At 33.5% G+C, this 23,107-nt stretch overlaps 1 protein-coding gene and 1 long non-coding RNA gene across 9 annotated transcripts in view; one reads left to right on the plus strand and one right to left on the minus strand.

Annotated features, from left to right (window-relative positions):
- The window catches only part of LOC142333864 (uncharacterized), a 782,720-nt gene that overhangs the window by 418,106 nt on the left and 341,507 nt on the right, over nucleotides 1–23,107 (plus strand). The gene's annotated exons all lie outside the window — the stretch shown is intronic.
- On the minus strand, nucleotides 14,042–16,089 carry LOC142333844 (uncharacterized). Its single transcript, XR_012758719.1, has 2 exons — nucleotides 15,926–16,089; nucleotides 14,042–14,374 (listed from the first exon to the last, which is right to left on the minus strand). It is a non-coding gene; the product is annotated as an uncharacterized LOC142333844 (long non-coding RNA).

Raw genomic sequence — 23,107 nt, forward strand, 5'->3', positions numbered from 1 at the left:
AAGTTCCTACTATTTTTTAGATAAAGGCCTAAAACTTATCTACGTAAAGTTTTTTGATATCACCAACCGTTGGCCCAGAGGGTGGAAAAAATGGGGTTTCAAACAACAAAAAAATCATACCTCCCTTAGTAGGCACAGTATTGAATCTGTTTAAAGTGGTCGTTAGTCCTCTAAACATTACCTCAAACTTTTGTCTGAAACGATTTTTGATATGACCAACCCTTACGGCAAGGAATGACCAAAATATTGTTGGAATTGCTAGAAGAAGAGGTTTCACTAGACATATGAAACCATTGTCGTATCGAGTGAATTTAATGTGAACTCATTTAAACTGCCGTGACTTAGTACTGTGCATATTTTAATTTTTGGAAGCGACAATATTTTATTGCCAAGAAGTGTGATTTTTCTGTTATCCTTGCTTAATGTGAAAATATGTAAATATGCTTAGACTTAAGAAGAAAAGTTACTAACGGCCAAAAAATTCCAAATGTGTGAATCAATATTTAGCGAGGAAACGTGAGGACGTAGATAAAGACAATTCCAGCCCCACGGGCAAACCGACTACTCAGCGTGAACGTGAAAAGTCATCCCAACAGAAGCGTGTACTTTCTCCCACTAAACCCCAAATAGGTGTGTTGTCAAACAGTTCAGGAAAAATCGTAAGGAAGTTTAGCAGTAGCTTGTAGTCTAATGGGAAAACATAGTTCCGTAAAACATGGAAAGTAATTTTTTGATACGAGCTCGGAACTGAGTTCGCTTACCCCTATTTTTTCCCTGGTAAAATCTACCTCCGCCTTCCGGCATGCCGAAAGGAAATTTTTATTTATGTTCGCGCATAACGTTTTTCTTATTAATCAACTTTTAATCAATTTTGTTGCAATCGACCTAGCCGCTTTTCGCGGTGGTAACATGAAGTTGAAAAATTTTTTTGACACAACAAAAGTCGGTCTGAAAATTGACAAAAACTTTCTTGTCAATTTTTCGCCGTTCGTTCGTTCGGTGGGGACAATGTGAATTCTGATATTCTATATGTATTCGTCACGGTTGATGATGTTATATGGTATTCTATTGGACATGTGAGTTTCTGCACAAGATATTTGGTTTCTATGGTATTTCTCCCACTACCACCCGATTCGGTCGTCCTGAAGAATAAGACCGAATGTCCGTACCACACACGGCTACCGTGCCTTAAATCGGTTTAGCGAGAAATATTCTAATTAGCTTCTAGATCTTACCTAACTGCGTGGTGCCCTACACCGCTCTCTTGTCATATATTACTAATACGGGTAGGCGCACCCCGTCTGCATACTAAAATATATGACTTGTCAATAAATTAAAATTTATTCCTTCAAGGACAGCAATTTGCTGCCAAGCCTAGGTCGCTGAACGCCACCAAGTATCTGTCCACCATATTATAGCGCTTGGAGTTATATTTGACCGATGACCAGCCATTTATCGAGGGTAGCTTCCTACAGTAAACGGTAGGAGTCTTATATCCCTTAAACTACTGATGACGGTTGAACAAATCAACGGCATCAAGGAACTCCCATACGGTCCGACAATGCGGCTCACGCCACACCGACTCGTCGCTTATGAGTGACCAATTTTCCACTTGATGGCCTGACTTCTGGCCCCTCCCCCCCAAGAGCTGGGCCGTCGAACATCATGTGTTCGTTCGACTGGACCTCCCCGTTAACGCACAGCTCATCAGCTGCCATGTGAAACCGAAACAAATATCGGTTCAAATTCGTACGGTTGGAGAGCACTTGGACTCCCGTTGCCCTTAAAAACGAACTAGAGGCTTACCATCCTCCCATGTCATGTATAATTCACAGGATATGCAGAAGATAAGTAGCACCGTTAATAAAATCATCAAAAATCTAGTCTTATATCTTTCGGACTCGATATACATTATATAGATCATATACAGCATTGGTAGAGACAGTGAATCTTATAATTCTATATACGTGTATCACGTTACATGATGATGTCTGTTCCATTTTTAAAAATAATTAGAGTTTTTTTTGTTATAATAAATAAAAAATAGAAAGTATAAACGATAATTGAATTGAATAATATATTCACTTAACGTATATGTTGAATATTAAGGGTGAAAAATTAATACTCGTATATAATTTTAAAAAAATAATTAAATAAAAAAGTTATAAAAATTAAAAAAATTAAAATAAAGAATAAATAAAAGATAAAAAAATGAATTAAACAAAAGAGAATATCTTTTCATAAGCGTAAACTAAGAAGTTTAAAGGGGTTGCTCCATGAAGAAGTATTTAAGGATTTATCCCCCGGACTTGGAAAATAAGTATCATGGTGACTTAATAGAATAAATAATAATAAAACGTAAGAAAGATTAAAAATGGGATTTCATCCTTAGCTTAAACATAAAGTATGAAAAATTGGGTTTTTTTTTTTAATCTCTAATTATAAGAAGCATAAAGCTGCTGGTACTAGCTACTGCTTAAAACTTAGTACTTAAATAAGTTTTTTAATTAGTAAATTAATAAATTTAATCTAAACGAATGCGGAGATTTCGTACTTTATTTAATGGCATGATTTGAATTATGTTCGTCATTATATGGTGAAATTATTTTTAAAATGATAAAGGTTTAATCAATTTTTCTTTAAGATTCATTTATAATATAAAATGATACTCCTATTTTTCAACTCTGGAGGGAATATACGCACATATGTTCCGTCTTTACGTTTTTATTTAAGTAACCCCTTTATTGGGCCGGTTATTTTTTTTGGTTTTTTAAATTAAATATTTATAAAAAAATTATTTCAAAATATTTTCACGTATTGGCGGCTCGATTAGGATATTGAGAGTTGAACAATTTAAAATGATTATAAAATTGCAATTTATCGGTTTAAAAACATTAGTAATAATATATCAAATATAACGATAGATCAATAATAATGACAATTGTAATAATACTAAACTAGAATAATAAAAAAAAATGTAATTACAACCACAAGAACGATAATAATAAGAACAAACAAAACAAAATTTTAAGTGGAATCGTCAAGATTTATTTACAGTTAGATAAATAATGAAAACCAGAATTCACTCCCCTTTACAAAATATATTAGTATGAACGCCAGTATTAACGTTTTTCACTACTAACCTTGTATTAACAACAATAGTACAATAAATAAGACAAGTTTAAAGTTCTTTTACTGCAAATACCTTTGCTATTTACAAATAAAACTACCTTAACAATTTACGAATGAAATTTAGTACATTATCTCTTTCATTTATTGTCTTACAGTAACTCCCCGAACCGTTTATTGTTTTCGTGTACCGGAATTACTTGTGACATCACCTTAATCGCGTCGATCACACTAGAAATTCACTCCTTCATTGACCCTTTCGCTGATCGACATCTCGTAGAACTTTCCTCGCAGACTCACATCAGTACGTCTCGCTTAGACTGATTTCAACCGGTCTTCCCCGGAGTATTTATACTCCTATCGTATTTACCTGCCGGACCGGATCCAACTCGAAGCGTGAAAATGATCCTCCGCTCTCACATATTCCCATGAAATTCCTACCCTCGTTCGGCAACTATTCTCACGGAACAACATCTGTTTAGGTGTGCGAGTGGGCAGTATTACAAAAGACGATTGTTAAACAGACCTCTAAATTTACTAAATGGGTTCTTTTTGGTCTCATTCTGGATTCTTTCCAGCATTATATTTTTTACTACTTTCTTCTTAATTGATAGGAATCCGTTACTCAAGTTTATTATGATGGTCTTGCTACAATATTTTATATAAAATTGTATAGAAATTTTATCACTGGGATCACGTATCAAATGGATTTAGCTAATTGACGTTTTTAAAAGAAGGAACCCTCGTTTTTAATAACGAAGTATGTTTATTCATTTACCTATTGAATTAATTAATAAAATCATCAGATCGTGGATTCATTCGTTACAATCAGGCCCTGTATTGTGGTTAACTCGTAGTCGGAAAACGAGTTGTTTAACAATTTATGTTTGAAGTCGAAAGTTTGAATCCTAGTAAAAGTTGCTTTAAAAAATTCACTAGTATTAATTTCTGCAAAAAAAAAATGAAATTATTTTGTATAAAAAATAAGTAACGATAATATTGATATTCATAAATTTCTTTAGATTACAAAATAGTTTTTTAAAATAGAAGTGGGAAATTTATAACTGGAATTTTTTTTATGAAGATAGCATAAATTACGTTGATATTCAATTTAATAGAATTTCCCGTATACAAGTATAGATATCAACGTAAAGAAATAATTACAATGCGACATATATATATATATATATATATATATATTATAACCAGAAAATGAGAAACTAAGTTTAGAATGAAATAATGTATTGCGTATTATAAATGGTTTTCAGAAACAGATGTCGGATCTGTTTAAGAAATCTTTTGTTCTTTATTATAAAGCGTAAATTATATTCCTATGCCTTGCCATTTCCATCTTTATGTACTTACTATTAAATATTAGATAAGCTGTATACCAAAGTTAGTTTATTTCATTATATTGTAAAATAACATTTTCCTTTTGAAATCAATATTCGTTTATTTCACTTCAAGAATAGAATTTAAAAATAATTAAATAATTCGGTGAAAATTTGTACAATCCTTCCCATATAATAAAAAAATGATTTTTCTTCGAAATTGTTTTAACGAGTTGTATAAATTCCCCGACTTCGTCCGTGACAGAATTTTTTTAAAAATATTAAAGATATTATTATAATTATGAATTATTTTTACAGGATTGATCAGCATTCTATACAGCGTGTTAAAGATATTTCTATCTCGGTGTTTACTTTGAAAGTTAATTTTCGATGAGCGTGGAAATAAGATAGTCTCAAAGTCCAGAAGGAATCTTGATTTGCTTTTTTTGGGGTCGGCATTTCCTGTACGGAAATGCAAGACTATATATAAAACTATATTTAGATCCTATTCTAGAAAACTGTGCCGTCATCTAGACTTACGATAGGGATTATACCTATAGTACCGTAGAAGAAATACAGGAGGGACTATTCTATCATAACAACGCCTATGTTCGTTACGATATAATAATAGTCCCTTCTGTACTGCTGATATCTCTTTCTTTGAAAATTACAAGGATGAGTGCAGCATTTGGAAGATGCAGTCGCTCAAGATCAGGCCCATCGTGCAACAATTTTTCTTCACCCGTAAAACTTTTAATAGAGTTATCGAATGAGATTTGAGAAATATAACCTTACGTGTTCCTTTTACTCGTTCTTGAAGGCACTACTTGTTTAAATGATATAACGACAGCAGGTTGTCCTCTTTAGCCAGATCTATTAGCAGGCTGAAAAGTATGTCGATGGCACCCCTTCGAGCTGTGAAGAAAGCTTGCTTAGTTGCAAATCCGGGTCCAGGGAGGACGGTTAAAAGAATGATTAAAAAAAATAACAATAATGACAAAGAAAAGAACAATAATAATAAATGTGGTTACATACAAAACAGAATTTAAAGTAATCGTCAGAATTTATTCGCAAGTAGATAAATAATGAAAAGCAGAATTCAGTCCCACTGACAAAAGACTTTAGCATGACCGCTAATCTTAACACTTTTAACAACTAATCTTGTATTTAAAAAAATAGTACAATAGATAAAGACAAGTATGAAGTTCTTACATTGCAAAAACCTTTTCTGTTCACAACACTAACAATTTATGAATGAAATTTAGTACATTATCACTTTTACTAATTATCTAACAATAGTAACTCATCGAACTACTTTTTGAATTAGTGTACTGGAATTAATTCTGACGTCATTTCAATCGCGTCGAACTTGTATGTACTACAAATTCGCTCCTTCACTGACCTCTTTGCAGAATATTCTCGCTTCAAACTCGCATAATAACTCCTCGCTTAGAACTTTCTCGCAGAACTCATCGTAGCACTCTCCTCGCAGACTGACCATAAACTGGTCTTTTCTGCAGTATTTACATCCCTGTCCTCTTTACCTGCAGGACCGAACCCAACACGAAACGTGAAAATGATGGTCCGCCCTCTCATTTTCCCATGGGATTCCTACCCTGGTTCGGTAATCCCTTCTCACCGAACAACATCTGTTTAGGTATGTCAGTATTACAAAGGACGATAGTTAAACGGATTTGTTACCTTTATTAAAAGGGTTTCTTTTAGTCCCTTTCTAGATTCCTTCCCATTATTAAATTTTTTACTTTCTTCATGTTATACCCAACCGTAAAATGAATGATGTATATTAATAGACTTTCATACTGGAATCTAGTTATGAGTTTATATATATATATATATATATATATATATATATATATATATATATATAAAACATATATTGTGAGTAACTTGTATGTTTTTTGTTTGCCGCATCACCAAGTGTTTTGTGTATTGTATTATATTATAATTTAACATCATATTTGTATTCAAATTGAGTACTGAGTTTTCCCCCTGTTATACACAGTGTATATTAAAGTTCTCCTGGGACTTTCACAATCTATTCTACTCGTTAAAATAATGGAAAAAATACATATAAATATATGTTCTAAATTCTTTATTTGCCAGTTACGGAAAATTTTATAGTGAAAACTTTCGCTCGAATTTTAGCTATCACAGTGAAATGAGGTCGTACCGAAATTTTTAGGACGTTAATTAAGGAACAAAATTAGTGATTTCTTATGGTTTTTGACCTGAGATATTGAATAAAATAAGTTCAAGAACCGTATCTGCAGTAGGTTTTGAGAAATCTGGGCTGAAAACCAATAAATTGGGGTAAAAAAAAATCCTGTTTTTTATGTTTGACATACAACACAGTATAACTAAATAAAAATTTTAAAGAAAACGTAGGGAATTTAATTTTGAACAAAATGGTGTTAGATAAATTGATTAAAAGAAAAGTTAGAAAATTTCTAATTTAATTTAGGAAGAGTACTTTACCACATTTGTCAGTAAAGTACTTATATGATATAAAAAAAAAACTCAGGGTTCGGTGTTGGGTCAGGCCTTGTGGACCATTGCTTTCGATAATGTTCTAAGGCAGCGCTATCCGGCGGGCGTCACCCCGGTGGCGTTTTCTGAAGATTTGGCACTTGTAATTGTGCGCAAAACGGAAGAAGAACTGATGGTGGCCGGTGAAGAAGCGGCTGATGTGGTTATGAGGTGGCTAATAGCTCATGTTCTACGGCTCGCTGAAGAAAAAGTGAAAGTGGTTGTTACGGCTGGAAGACGCAGACTACATCCATTGCGTTTTAGAGTGGGTCACACGATAGTCCATCCTAGTCCGGCCGCGAAGTATTTAGGTGTGTGGGTGGACAGGAACCGATCCTTTACTATACATGTTGAGGAGGCGGCGAGAAAGGTTATGTCGGGTACTGTGAACTATGCTGTCGTTAGCTTAGGTTTTCTGTAAATTTTAGTTTCAACGTAATCGATTTTCCATTGAAGTAATGCCGAAGTTATTTACAGCAATAGAATACGCTGATACTTTATTCATTTTGGGTACTGTAATGGTAATGCTACAACTGTTGCAGTAGAATATAAAAAATACGTTTTACTATTCGCCGGATTCCAGATCCCATAAATATTAGCGCGAATTTTCACAAAGTTCGGGGAACACGTTTATTACCTAGTATTCGTACCAGTTACGAACGATATGTCCAACTCCACGCTGTTATTGATGAAATTAAAATCGTTGCATTTGATTGCAGTCTAGGGGTCAGTAGCCACCTTTCTAAGCGAAATTAAATTCTTTAAAAGGTTTCTTTTAAGTTTTATGTGTTTATTACTCATTTAACAAAGTTATTGTACGCCAAACATAAAAAAACAGAATTGTTTTACACCGCTTTATTGGATTTCATCACAGATTTCTCAAAGATTACTGTAGATACGGTTCTAGGACCCATTTTATTCGATTTTACAGGTAAAAAACCATAAGAAATCACTAATTCTATTCCTTAATTAACTTTCTTAAAATAACGAAAGTATTGAAATATAGTAGAAATAATGAAGATGAACCACTGAATGTAAAAATAGGAAGAGAAAAGATTATGGAGATAGATTTGGGAAGAAGAATTACTAAAGATGGAAAAAAGGAGCTATATAAAATGCCGAATAGTACAGGCGAAAGGAGCTTTCAGTCAAAAATATAATTTTTTTACATCAAAAATTAAATTAAATGTCAGGAAAAGATTTTTTAAAGTATATGTTAGGAGCGTCGCTTTATATGGAAGTGAAACTTGGACGATCGGAGTACCTGAGAAGAAAAGATTAGAAGCTTTTGAAATGCAGTGCTATAGGCGAATGTTAAAAATCAGACGGATGGATAAAGTGACAAATGAAGAGTTTTTGCTGCAAATTGATGAAGAAAGAAGCATTTGGAAAAATATAGTTAAAAGAAGAGAGATTTATAGGCTACATATTAGGGCATTTTGCAATAGTCGCTTTAATATTGGAGGGACATTTAGATGGGAAAAATTGGGCAGGCAGGTAACGTTTGGAATATGTAAAAGAAATTGTTAGGGATGTAGAATGTAGGGGGTATACCAAAATGAAACGACTAGCACTAGATAGGGTATCTTGGAGAGCTGCATCAAACCAGTCAAATGACTGAAGACAAAAAAAAAATTAACGTTCTAAAAATTTCAGTACGACCTCATTTCAGCGGGATAGTCGATGTCCGAGCGAAATCTTTCACTAGCTGTACTTCGGAAAAGAAGCATTTTAGGACATATGATTATTTAAACATATTTCATTATTTTAATAACTGGAATAGATTATAAAAGTCTGGAGAGAACATTTTGATACATTCTTTAGTCATATCACGTTGCGTGATATGACTGGCGCATATACGAAGATCTTTTTACTGTTCTGTGAACTTTCTTCACATTAGAGTAGTTCATTCCGCTTCCCTGATAATTAAAGATTCTATAAAGAGGTTGGGCTTGCTGTAGGGGAATATATGGAGATAAAATAATTATTATTATTATTGGATTTGGCATGTTAAAAATGACCTTCCTCTGAATTTGGATAAAACCAAGTTTATGACGTCGACATGAAAAACTAACCTGTATGATTTTCGGCATTTTATGTCCGGTATTCCAATTAAAAGAGTTTATGAAATTAAATACCTGGAAGCGTTTTTAAATGCTAAGCACTCTGTGCGGAAAATTGAAACGATGATCTCAGTAATTACAAGAAATGTGGGATAACGAGATGGTTGTCGATATTTTTTAAGTATACTTACATACTGTAGATATCGCTGTATAAGTCCGACTATCGAATACTGTACTACGATAAACTGGAATTATAAAACTACTTACATCCGGAATGATGGAAGCTATCCAGGAAAATTTTTTTTGAGATGGAAATTCCCTAGCGGGTTTGACAGCGCTTGGTATGGTAGTCGATGAACAAAATTTGGTATCGAATCTCTTGTAAATCGACAAACTTTTATCGATTTGAAATTCATTAGGGATTATTTATCTACACGGAAATTTATCGCCTAATGAGAAAATTGTGTGTGTTCAGGATTCCTATAAGAAATATAAAGAGTTTTCCGACTGTCAGTACCCATAAAATACCATGTCGTAAATAATGGCCAATACAAACTACCGATTACCCACCGGGTTAGTCTAGTGGTGAACGCGTCTTCCCAAATCAGCTGATTTAGAAGTCGAGAGTTCGAGCGTTCAAGTCCTAGCGAGTTACTTTTATATGGATTTGAATAATAGATCGTGGATACCGGTGTTCTTTGATGGTTGGGTTTCAATTAACCACACATCTCAGGAACGGTCGAAAAGAGACTGTACAAGATAACATTTCATTTACACTCATACGTATCCTCATTCTTCCTCTGAAGTAATACCTGAACGGTAATTCCCGAAGGCTAAACAGGAAAAAGAAAACTATTGATGATAAATTGATGAAAGTTTGCATTCATATTTTTCTTACGGTGTAAGTTAAATTTATCGATTCCTATCTGAAAACAATCGATTTTCTGTATAATACGACTTGAGATAAGCCTCTTTTAAAACTAGTCTTAAATCATATCAAATTATTGAAAAATTAATGGAAATATCCATTTTAATCCACGTGTACTAGTTTCGACGTGACGTCCGTCTGTACGTACTTATTTATATCGCATAACTGAAAAACGATTAGCCGTAGGATGTTGAAATTTTTGATTAAGCACTGCTGTAACATCTAATTGCGCACCTCTTGTTTTGATCGCAATCGACTGAACCAAAAGTGTCCAAAAAAGTAAAAAAATGTAAACGAATTTGGATTTTGGATTTTTTCTTAACTGCAGTAATATGCCCTCTTTGAGAATTTTTCAATGATATATCATAAATGGTACTTATTTTCATCGGTTCCAGAGTTATAGCCAAATTAAATTTTAATTACCGATTTATTTGGATCTTACAAGGGGAAGACACATCGGTTCCAATCCGACTTCATCTCCATTTTTTAACTTATTTTTTAAATTTAAATATATTGATTTATTAATAATTATTAACCTCTCAGAGTAAAACATTTTTACGGTAAATACTAATTCAGTAATAACAATAAATATGAAAAATATCAGAAGTTTTTAATGAAATAAAATTTTATGTACTTTTAAAAATATGTATATGTAATTTAATAGTCGTACATGGAAGTCATGTGGTGTCCGCATCAGAGTTTTTAATCTTAATTGTCAACATTTTTTTTGTTATTAATCGGTTGGCTTTTAAAAATATATTATTTTTATTAATTTTTTAGTTTTTCTCTCTCCTTCTCAACAAGACAGTTTATTAGGATGATTACCTTACATAAAAAATAGATTGGTTTCTGGAAAAAGGATTTATTAAATTTAATTTTTTTAAGTTTAATCGTTGAAAATTTATTAATTAAAATATAAGTAAATATATAGATACAAACAATTTATTATGTAAATACATAATATATAAATTCTAAATAATTTTCAAAAGATTTTACATTAAACTTTATTAAAAAAAATGTTGAATTCTAATTTAAAATTTAACATATATTTAAATCGCAATGCATCTAATGATAGAAAACTTTATAATCGTTTACTTTATTGTTTGAATGGGGGGATGTAAAAGAATTAAAAAACAAAGTTTATACGAACTTTTAAAACTTATTTATGCTTAGAATTTACATTTCTTAATTACTAAAAGTTTTTATCTCTAAAATTAAGTAAAAAAGAAAACCTAAAAAAAATAAAAATAAAATATTTAAAAACATAAGCTTTTTTTAAAACAGTAAATATTCCGTTCGTATCTATTATTTCAATAAATGTAATCGAATTTTAATTAATATAAAAATACTAGAATGTTGGTGCTCGCTTCGCTCGTCCGACCATTTACCCAGGAACTCCGCAGTGTTCGTTACTCTTATGGTTGTCAGAGGAATACTGATAATTTACTATTAACGGTTTCGAGCCGGGCCTGTGCCGTAGCGGAATGGTAAATCTCAACGCACCGGTCCCAAATTTCGAGCAGTTGCCTATCTCCCCCCTGCGGAGGAGGCTTTACGGCCTTACGATTGAAGCATGACAGCAAGAATGGCACGCCACTACTAAGGGAAGGTCCTTGTATAGATTTATACAGGATCTGGGGGGATGGTATGCCTCTCCTTCGTTTTTAAGGGCAACGGGAGCCCGAGTACTCTCCAAACGTGTAAATTTAAACCAATATTTGTTTCGGTTCAAGCTGATGAGCTGTGCGTCAGCGGGGAGGTCCAATCGAATGAACACATGATGTTCGACTGTCCAGCTCTTGAGGGGGGGGGGGCAGACTTCAGGCCATCCTGGAACTTAGAGGTCAAGAAGAAAATTGACCACTCACAAGCGGCGACAGCCGCATTGTCGGACCGTGCGGGAGTTCCTTGATGCGGTTGCTTCGTTCAACCGACATTACTAGGTTACCTAAGAGAAAAGACTCCTACCGTGCTGCTGTAGAAAGCTAACCGAGAGATATGGCTGCCTACCAGCCAGATTAAGGCTCCAAGCGCTGTAATGGTGGACAAGTACTTGCTGGCATTCAGCAGACTAGGCGTGGCAGCGAATTGCTGTCTCTGACGAGATAAATTTAATTACTGATAGTCATATATGTTTTAGTAGCTGACGGGGTACGGCTGCCCGTTTTAGTGATACATGACAAGCGGAACACGCTTGCGTGTATGGTACCACGCTTATTCCGCTCACGATTTTAGGTTAGCTCTACGAGCTAGTTAGGACACCGGTCGCTAAACTGTTTCGCAGCTCAGTAGCCGTTTGTGACACAGACATATGGTCTTTTGCTTTAAGGCGACCGAATGGGGTGGCGGCGGGAGAAATGTATAGAAACCCGAAAAAGAAATTAAAATATAAAAGACAGAATAGTAATAACTACGATAAGTAAAGTACGTAGACTTTTTTTTTATTAGTTTATTATTATTCTTGGTTTGTACGTCGCAATCTGTTCAATTAGCGAACAAGAAACAACCACCCCCTCACAATCAACAATGAGATGAAGATGATTTACATCAAGTGTAAGAGAGGAGTATTTTTTTACAGAATCGGGCCGACCATCCTAAGATGTTTGGTTAATTAAGCCTCAACCGCCAAGGTAAACCGATATTCACTGGCTATTACTCAATTCCGTATAAAATTAACTAACTTCTACTAGGATTTAAACCTCAGAATCTTCGATTTCGAAAATCAGCTGTTAAACAACTGATTTGCGATGACGAGTATAATTACTAGATCAGCCTGGTGTGCTACAGACCTTTGAGGACGAGTACATCGAAACTTATTTTTGTTATTTGGGCTTGCCAATAATCTTACGATCAATATCTGAAAATAACATTTTCAATTTAAAAAAAAAATATTTTAAAGAATGAAACAATACAAATTTGTTGTTTTATGCTATTGCTATTGAATCAAAATCCACGAGATTTTGTAACATTGTGATGGTAATTTATGTTTGTAATTCTGATTACGTATTTCGTGGCAAGGGAAAATCTAGAAAGCTATTACTGGGTCCTTTGTTTTTAGCCTTCTAGACCGCCGTAAGATATTGTTTCAGAGGATGATATGAAACGACAATTTCGTATCTTATGAAAAAATGCCATATCTGATAGGTATTCGAACCCGGGACCTTCAGATGATTGTCCGAGAAGCTATTACTTGCGCCGAGGATGGCGGAAATTAGTAGATTCTGATCTGACTAAACTATTGCTATAAATAAATTGCAGAACACTGATAATTCTTATAAATTGAACAAACCTTAATTTTTATTAATCGTTATTATTCTCATAAGTATAAGTTTTATGAATATATATCGGTCCAGAAGCCGTCTAGCCAGGAAACCGGCTAGACGGGAAGGCTAAGCGAGACCAGCTGTGACCGCAACGAGAAACGCAAATAATCATACAGCGCACACGAACCCGCATCTGGGGGGATGTCCGAGCTATATGATTACTTGCGTTTCCCGTCTATCCAACGGTGCCAGAGTTGCTATTGGTGACCCCGTTCTGTTATTTAATTGTATTAGATCAACGGGTAAAAGTAAGGGCCGAAACGATTCTGCTTTGTTTCAATAAAACGATGGTTTCGCTTATGTGGATTCTGTTTCATAGGCATGCCCGTATCTCTACTTCGATTAATTAAAAAAGTGTGTTTTTTTTCATTTTTTTAAATAAAATAAAGTTGCGCTGAAAAATTTTTGGCGCAACAAAAAGCTATTAAGTCGACACTAAATTCAAATAAATTTCGTAATCCGTAACTTGCGTACTCGTTCTTCATTTAAAATTTCGACTTACAGAAATGAGAATCAATGATTTTATTGAGTAGTGAGCGGGAAAACCATTTTTTCCTTACGAGTGAAATTTAAAATTAACAATTTTTTTTTAGAATATGCACAAATTTTTATAAAAAATTTTAATTTATTGTACCTGATTTACATATAATAGTATTTCAGTAGATCATTTCCTTTTGTATGCATTACTAAACATAAGAAAATAAAAAAAAATAAACGTAATAAAATTTAAAAAAAATTTATTATCTGTTTGTACACATACTACAATGTCTTATTAATTATTTTTATATTTGAAGCGTATACATATTTTTATTTATTCTAATCGTCTACAATAATTACTTAATATTTAATTTTAATAATTAATTGTCTTCAACTGATTTTTATTGGATCGTCTTTAATAAAATTTCTTAACGGTTGTTAAAGACAAATGCTTCTAACTAAAGCTTCAAATATTTAGTCCATTGAATTTATTACTTTCGGTTTTAACAGAATTTCCTGCCATCGCGAGTCCACTAAACAAATTCCCAAAAAAAGAGTTACGACGATATCTACTTCCTGAAAAAAAAAAAAGAAATATATATATACACAATTAAAAACGGTATACAATTTTGATTTTTCTAATTAAGTTTAGATTTCTACATTAAATGATAAAAAAAATATATATATATATATGTAATGGGCGTCAATCTTCCGAAACGGAAAGGTCCCGACATATTTACGCATTTCACAAAGGGAACAAGTTGACGTTCGAGCCTCCAAGTGGTGCGCCTGGATAGGAGAGTGTTAATATGAAATAGGCTCTTAGACATGTTTTACGATTTCAGCCCACTAGGGGACGCTGCTTTAGATGTATTTCTCTAAAGCGGTCGTGCCGATTTTGCATAGCTTATGTATAACCTCATTGCATTACACAGTTCACCTCAGAGCAGGTTCTTAGATTAATTTTACGGTTACAAGCCTCCAGGGAACGCTGCAGTAGATATGTTTCTTCTAAATGGCTTCGTGGGTTTTTTATTTTATCGCTTGTTTAGGTCGGAATAAAATAATTTTGATTTAAATAAAACCTTCTAATTGAGAATTTAATTCTTAAAAATACGATGTAAATAATGTTTATTAAAATTGAAAGTGGAGTGCCGTGCTTGACGGTCATTGAAATCCGGGACTACCACACGCACGTCGGAGGCCGGACCCCTTTTAGTTTGAAAAGAAGTTTCAGCATAAAGGTCGTTCGGCACGCCGGAAGGCGGAGGTAGATTTCACCGGCGCTAAATAGGGGATAAAAACGATTTCCACCTTAAAGTTAAGAAACATTTCAAATTTACACGATACGACAATGATTGCACGTGAAAAAAGTTTTACATTTTTAGCATACGCCAAGCCCCATCTTATTACAGTTTGATTATCCCTTGCCGTAAGGGTCGGTCATATCAAAAATTGTTACAGACAAACATTTTAGGTAATTTTCAGAGGACTAACAACCACTATAAATTGATTCGATACTGTGTCTGTTAAGGGAGGTAGATTTTTTGTTTTCGAAACCCCATATTTTCCATCCCTTGGCCCGACGGATGGTGATATCAGAAAACTTTCCTTACATTAGTTTTATACCCTTATTCAAAAAATATTAGGAACTTTAAACGAATTCGATATTTTACTTGATAAGAACGTTATAGCGATATTGTTTTTTATTCGAAAAATCACCCCGTTTCCACCTTCATGGTTCAATTTTGCCCGCTAACGAACTCGACCGAGATTTTGGGTCGTTATATTTTACGTTTCAATTTGAAAGTGATTGGCGCAAAATTACGGCAGTTATCGTGTCTACATGAAAGTGAAATATATATAAATGTATAAATAAACTTTTGAACTGTCGGTGGTTTTGGGGTCTGGGGGATGTAAAAAGCGAAGATATCTCGAAATTTTTCCGAAGTCAAATCACGGTACTTATTACAATAGGTAGCTTGCTTACGAAATCTACCTAAAAACCCGAAAATTGTTTTTAGATATTTATTATAGTCATTACATATTTTTTACAGTTTTAGTTTTATTTACTGTATTTGAATAAAATTTAATATTTTAATGAATACTGATAAATAAATAACTTACTATGGAGTAGATTTTTATGGACAATATCCGGGTATAATCCATCATCAGCCAGTGCATTATTAATGACGTAAAATAATATTGGAAAAATTAAGAAAATAATAATAAATTTCCCCTTCATTGTAAAAAAAATCCAAACGATATTCAACTGCAAGTTTACAAATTAAATGTAGATATCCTATCGGTTTATATAAAATAAATCTAAAGGAAATCGGTTAATGCAGTAAGATAATAATTACAATATAGCAACAGATTAGATGCGGTTATAGATTTAATATAACTTTCATTGCTAATTTTAGAATAAATTTGTACGTCAGATTTTGCGGTTTAATTTATCAAAATAAAAATTTTTTCCTCCTATTTGAAAATTATTCACTTAGCTATATCTTACTACAAAAAATGAATTTTTGTGTTTATATTTTCCACATCGATAAGTCTTCAAATCTCTATAAAGATTTTTTGTTCGTCCCATTGTAATAGTTTGTAATAACAAAAAAATTTTCTTTTAATTATTTTATAAATCTCTTTAGAATTTAAATTCATCAAGAAAGTGCGTTTAAAATATAAAAATTCTTAATTTTTTGACGCCCTTTCTTTTAATTTAGAAATGTTTTGAAGCTTTTTTCTTTAACATGAAAATCCATGCTGCTCATATAAATTCTTATATACATACTAGGTGTGTGACAAAAATAATGAGACTGACTTTTTATTTACCAAAGTTTTTATTTTTTTCAAAAAACAATATTATCCTCTTCAAAGTAGTTCCCTTGGGCATCTATACACCGGCGGAGTCGTTGTTCCCGCTCCTGTTAGCAGCGGTGGAAGGCTTCAACCGGTAGGGTTTTTAACCGGTCGGTCACAGTCTTTTGAATATTCTCCAGAGTTCGAAAACGAGGTCCTTTTAAGACACGTTTCGCTTTCGGGAAAAAGTCATAAGGACTCAAATCAGGTGAATAGGGGGGGGGGGGGGTTTGAGGAACCGTAGGAATGCGTTTTGAGGGCAAAATTTCCGCGATGGAAATGGTCGTGTGACACAGGGCATTGTCATGATGAAGCAACCACTTGTCTGCAATGTCTAGTGTCAAGCGAATCACTCATTTCCTGAGCCTTTCAAGGAGATCATTATAAAACACTTGGTTGACGGTTTGTCCTGGAGGAACAAATTCTTTTTGCACGATACCCCTACTCTCAAAAAAGATCGGCACGGTTTTGATCTTTGATTTGCTCATTCGACATTTTTTCGGTCGAGGAGATGACGGAGTGTGCCGCTCTTCGCTTTGCCTCTCTGTTTCAGGATCGTACTCAAATATCCAGGATTTATCTTTACCTGTGATCACACGATTAAAGAATTCTTGGTCATTGTCAATCCTCTCAAGAAGATCAACGCACACGGTTGTCCTTCTGTTCGGTTGTGAGGTTTTTCGGCACCGATTTCGCACAAAGCTTTCGCTTGTCAAAATTTGATGATAAATCAAATCCTTATTGTTAAACGACGGTCAGATCTCACAAGAACCTTCGCACGCTCATCGTTTTCGTCGGATTTTGAAGTTGAAGGTCTCCCTGAGCGAGATTGATCTTCAACGGGTTCTCGGCCTTTCAAAAATGATTTGTGCCGGTAGAAAACTTGCGCTCTTGATAAGCAATGTTGCCCGTAGGCCTGTTTCAACTTTTCAAAGGTCATACTCGCGGATTCCCCGAGTTTAACACAAAACTTGATTGCACAACGTCGCTGTAAATTCCGATGCTCCATTTTCGTAACACAACTTCACTGATGGCGCTGTCAAAAATAATATTTTGGCTGAAACGAGTTGCAACTCGTACTAAGCGTGTGGTATTTTTATTGCGAATAATTTTTTGTTTAAGATTCCAACGGAAATATCCATTTTGACCATCCCTGAATCCATTTTGACTAGTTCGGCGTGACGTCTGTATGTACAAAAGTATCTCGCACAACTCAAAAACGATTAGCCGTAGGATGTTGAAGTTTTGGATTTAGGACTGTTGTAACACGTAGTTGTCCACCTCCCCTTTTTATTGCAATCGACTGAACCAAAAGTATCCAAAAAAGCTCGAATTCCAAACAAATTTTGATTTTGGACTTTTTCTTAACTGCAGTAATAACCCCTCATTGGAGCTTTTCAACAATATATCTATCTATCACAAGCGGTAGTTATTTTTATCGTTTCAGAGTTATAGCCAAATAAAGGTCAATTAATGAATTATTTGGATCTTACAAGGGGAAGGCACATCGGTTTGAATCCGACTTCATCTTCTTTCTTTAACTGTGTTTTTTTTTTTTTTTTAATTGTAATGTAGTGATTAACATCTGATTGTAAAAAAAAAAAATTAGAATAAATAATAATTTAATAATTACAGTAAAAATGAAAGAAAATCAGACGTAATTAATGAAATAAGATTTTATGTACTTTTCATTTAAAAAATAAATTGTATGTAATTTAATTGGCGTACAAGTAAGTCATATGGTGTCCACATCTGATTTTTTTTAAATTTTTAATGCTCAACGTAAAACGGAGAAACGGTTTTTGAAAATGTTCTTTATCTTATTTTATCCTTTGTTGGACGGCGTTTTAGATTTAGGAACATTTTATTTAAGCCTATTTGCTAGGCCTAAACTTTATATGAATGCTTTTAGAAAAATCTTTCATAAAATTTATTCTAAAATTTTAAAAAATGGATTTTGGTTTTTTTTATTTTTTTTCCTCTGTTTCAATTTTTATTAATATTATCCGAGAAAGTCATGCAATACCGTGCTAGCTTTTTATAAATCAATTTTCTGCACCAGGAAAAGAGGAATTCTTTTTCTTCAAGTAACCGGTTATCTACAATATTTATAATTGCTCTATATATTCCATGAGATCCGTGAAAACATCTTCCACGTGCCAGTATTAACGCGAAATAGATATACAGGTATCAAAACTAGTCGGTCATTTATATTTTCCAATGACATAATTTCTACGAAGGGTTTCATAATTGTTGTAATTTTCTGTTTAATAGAAGAATCGTATATTTTATATGGATTAACGCCGGTGTCCCTAGCGGTGCGGTAGCATCTTGGTTTTTCATCCGATGGTCCCGGATTCTAATCCCGGCCAGGCGTGGCCTTTTTCATACGATTTTTAAAAAATTATAAACACCGTCCCTAAAGCGCAGAAAAATTCTATCTTAATTTAGCATTTTTCCAAGGAGGTGTTAAATTCAGAGAAAAATTCACTCGAGCGAATTTATTAAGATTAACTTTTATATGAACATCTTTTTAGAAAAATCTTTCTAAAATTTATTATTAAATTCTAAAAAAAATTATAATCTTTTTTGATTTGTTTAATTTCTGTTTTAGTTTTTATTAACATTAGCCAGGGCAGTCGTGCAGCAATTTATGAAATAAATTTCTTTATCGGGATAAAGGAAAATTTTTTTCTTCTGATAATAAATAAATATCGGTGTTTCAGAGGACCATATAAGGATATAACCGCGTATATAAACTTCATCCTTCTACAATGCTTTGTTGTGAAGCTACAAGGTCCTCAGACTTCACATCTCCCGACTACTTTTTGTGGGGCTATATTAAGTCCGAGGCCTTCAAAAACAATCCTCGCACTATCGATGAATTTAAAGTCAATATTACAGACTTAATCGCGAATTCCGATGCGACTCTTAAAAAGGTTTCTGCTAATTTGCTGAAAATCGCAAGGGGTGGGCATTTTGAGCATATTCTTTAATAATTATGTAAGTAATAGCTTTTTATTAAATCTCTTTTCTAAGTAACAAATACATTTTTTTATTCCACCTAAATTTCCCTTTCTTAAATTACATTTAAAATCGGGTAAAAGGATCACTCGACTACGATTCCAAATAATAAAAAGTGTGAAGCACGGAATTTATAATTAAAAACGCCACGCTTTACAAAGATTCGAACACAAAACTCACCGGATGAAAGGTAAAAACGCTACTAATTTACCATGGACATCGGCGAATATAGCAATAAGTAACGAAACGGGAGATAAAAGAGGTGTTATATAACGGGTGTTATAAATTAGAGCACATTACGGTAAACAATCAGAAAATTAAAATAGTAAAACAATTTAAATATCTAGGGGAAATAATAACTTATAATTTAAATGAAAAAGTGACATGGCAAATAAAATGATTAAATCCCAAAAATTAACTTGGTCAATATATAACAAAAAATGCCTTTCTGCTAAAACAAAACTTAAACATTATAAAACTGTAGTACAGCCAGAAGTCACCTACGGAAGCGAGACCCTTTTCAAAATCACTCAGAAAAACCGAATTGAAAAAATTCTGAAAATAGAGAGGAGAATTGTCAGAACGTGTATCAATAAAAAACACCAAAAAGAAGGCCGATGGTGGATTGTGCCAAATGAGGTGGTGTATCGAGAAATAGAGCCTGTTACTGATACTATGCGGAAAAAAAGAATCTCTTTCTTCGGTCATCTCATAAGGACACCGCAAACAAGACTGTCAAGAAATATCATTGAAAAGCTCTGGTTCCAAAAGCTAGAAGTAGGATGGATCAAAGAAATTAGAGAAGATATGAAAGAATTGGGAATTTCCCTGAATGACCTACAGAATAAAACTGGAAAAATTACAAAGCTAAAAGATAAAAGCATTAGATTTAAACAAAAGACAGACAAACGACAAAATACAACGAAGAGGGTGTTTACGGATGAAGAAAAGAAAGCAAGATCTGAACGGATGAAGAAATACTGGGCAGCTCGAAAGAGTAAAATAACACGCTTTTCTCAGAAAAGATCCAACTAAAATTGACTTAAGTGGTCCCATGTTGGCCGTAAAAGCATAATAATAATAATAATAATAATAATAATAACGGGTGTTATTAAGTATGCAAACGGTTTTATACTGCATATAAGAAAGAAATTTGTAGGTAGAAAGAAATGGGGTTCTACATAGTTAAAAAAAAGTCTGTATTATAATTTTGTCGCCAATCCTGGATCCGCCATATTGAATCAAACTTCATTTTTTAAAATAGGAAGATGAACATATGACGCATTTCGATTTAAAATTTTAAAAGAAAAACAACGGCGAACCCGTTTCTCTGTTAATCCCTTCATTGTCGAGTTATAAGCATTCTTAGGTGCAATGACAGAAAAATCGTGTTAACCGTAAAACGAGGTAAAACGCGCTGCATGAATAATTTTATTGCGTTTTAAATTCACAATGCATATAATAACAGTGCTATAATATCGATGTAATAAGCAATAAATAATAATTAACAATACAACAACAATTTAAACGGCTATATCAACCGATATTATTTTGTAAATAAAAATTAACTTCCAGAGTTAATGTGAGCTGATATTTGTTATTTATCGGCTGTTAATTTACTACCGTGCAGTTTGTGTTGCGTTGAGGCATTAAATCCTAATTTCAAATTTTTACTTCAACATACTTTTAATGGTAAAATTTGATAGTAATTGTAAAAATTAAGTTGCAGGCGAACCGGTTCAAATTTGGTTTTTTTTTTTTGGTGAAAATTATATTGTTAGTTTCATCGTTCATTTATTTACTTTTGTTAACCATTAAATCTTCAAATTACAATACCTTTAAGTGAAACAGAAAGAATTACTCTGTCGAAGATATCGGTAACAGATTTCGACCTTTACAAGAAGTAAATGATTTATTTAACGATAGATCTGCACACAGAGAGGCGATAAGTAAATCGACTGCGATCAAGATTCGAAGAAATCGGTACCGTAAAGAAACGTCCTCGCAGCGGTAGACAAAAATCTGTCACAACCGAAACAAAATGGTTTCGCAGACCTTTGTTGAAAACTTCCACTCGTCTATTCGGAAAACTATTGTCCAACATGACACCGGTTATTCAAAAGATTTCAACATATAAATTACACTTTTATAAGCTTTGAATTTTCAAAAAATGATTCTGACCGCCGAGTTGTGTATTGTGAAATTCAGAAATTTGCGTAGACGTAAATTCTTATTATTTAATAATATTTACTGGTGAAGCGAATTTCATGTTGAATGGTTATTTAAATAACCAAAACTATCAATATTGAATCGATAATATTTCCAGATGAATGTCGGAAGCTCTTACACAGCACCCTCAGGAAGTGAACGATTCCCTCAGGAATCGTCGGTCATTGTTTTTGTAGGGTTTTTATTTTAGATGACAATTTCATAGGAGATGCTTATTGCAAAAATCTTAACTAGAATTCTATACAGAAGAATTGAGAGGAGAGTGGAGGAAGTGTTAGGAGAAGACCGATTTGGTTTCAGGAAAAGTATAGGGACAAGGGAAGCAATTTTAGGCCTCAGATTAATAGTAGAAGGAAGATCAAAGAAAAACAAACCAACATACATGGCATTTATAGACCTAGAAAAGGTATTCGATAACGTAGACTGGAATAAAATGTTCAGCATTTTAAAAAAATTAGGGTTCAAATACAGAGATAGAAGAACAATTGCTAACATGTACAGGAACCAAACAGCAACAGTAGCAATTGAAGAACATAAGAAAGAAGCCGTAATAAGAAAGGGAGTCCGACAAGGATGTTCTCTATCTCCGGTACTTTTTAATCTTTACATGGAACTAGCAGTTAATGATGTTAAAGAACAATTTAGATTCGGAGTAACAGTACAAGGTGAAAAGATAAAGATGCTACGATTTGCCGATGATATAGTAATTCTAGCCGAGAGTAAAAAGGATTTAGAAGAAACAATGAACGGCATAGATGAAGTCCTACGCAAGAACTATCGCGTGAAAATAAACAAGAACAAAACAAAAGTAATGAAATGTAGTAGAAATAACAAAGATGGACCGCTGAATGTGAAAATAGGAGGAGAAAAGATTATGGAGGTAGAAGAATTTTGTTATTTGGGAAGTACAATTACTAAAGATGGACGAAGCAGGAGCGATATAAAATGCCGAATACCACAGGCGAAACGAGCCTTCAGTAAGAAATATAATTTGTTTACATCAAAAATTAATTTAAATGTCAGGAAAAGATTTTTGAAAGTGTATGTTTGGAGTGTCGCTTTATATGGAAGTGAAACTTGGACGATCGGAGTATCTGAGAAGAAAAGGTTAGAAGCTTTTGAAATGCGGTGCTATAGGAGAATGTTAAAAATCAGATGGGTGGATAAAGTGACAAATGAGGAGGTATTGCG

Source organism: Lycorma delicatula, chromosome 13 (assembly GCF_047948215.1).
Source record: "Lycorma delicatula isolate Av1 chromosome 13, ASM4794821v1, whole genome shotgun sequence".
Classification (NCBI taxonomy): Eukaryota; Metazoa; Arthropoda; class Insecta; order Hemiptera; family Fulgoridae; genus Lycorma; species Lycorma delicatula.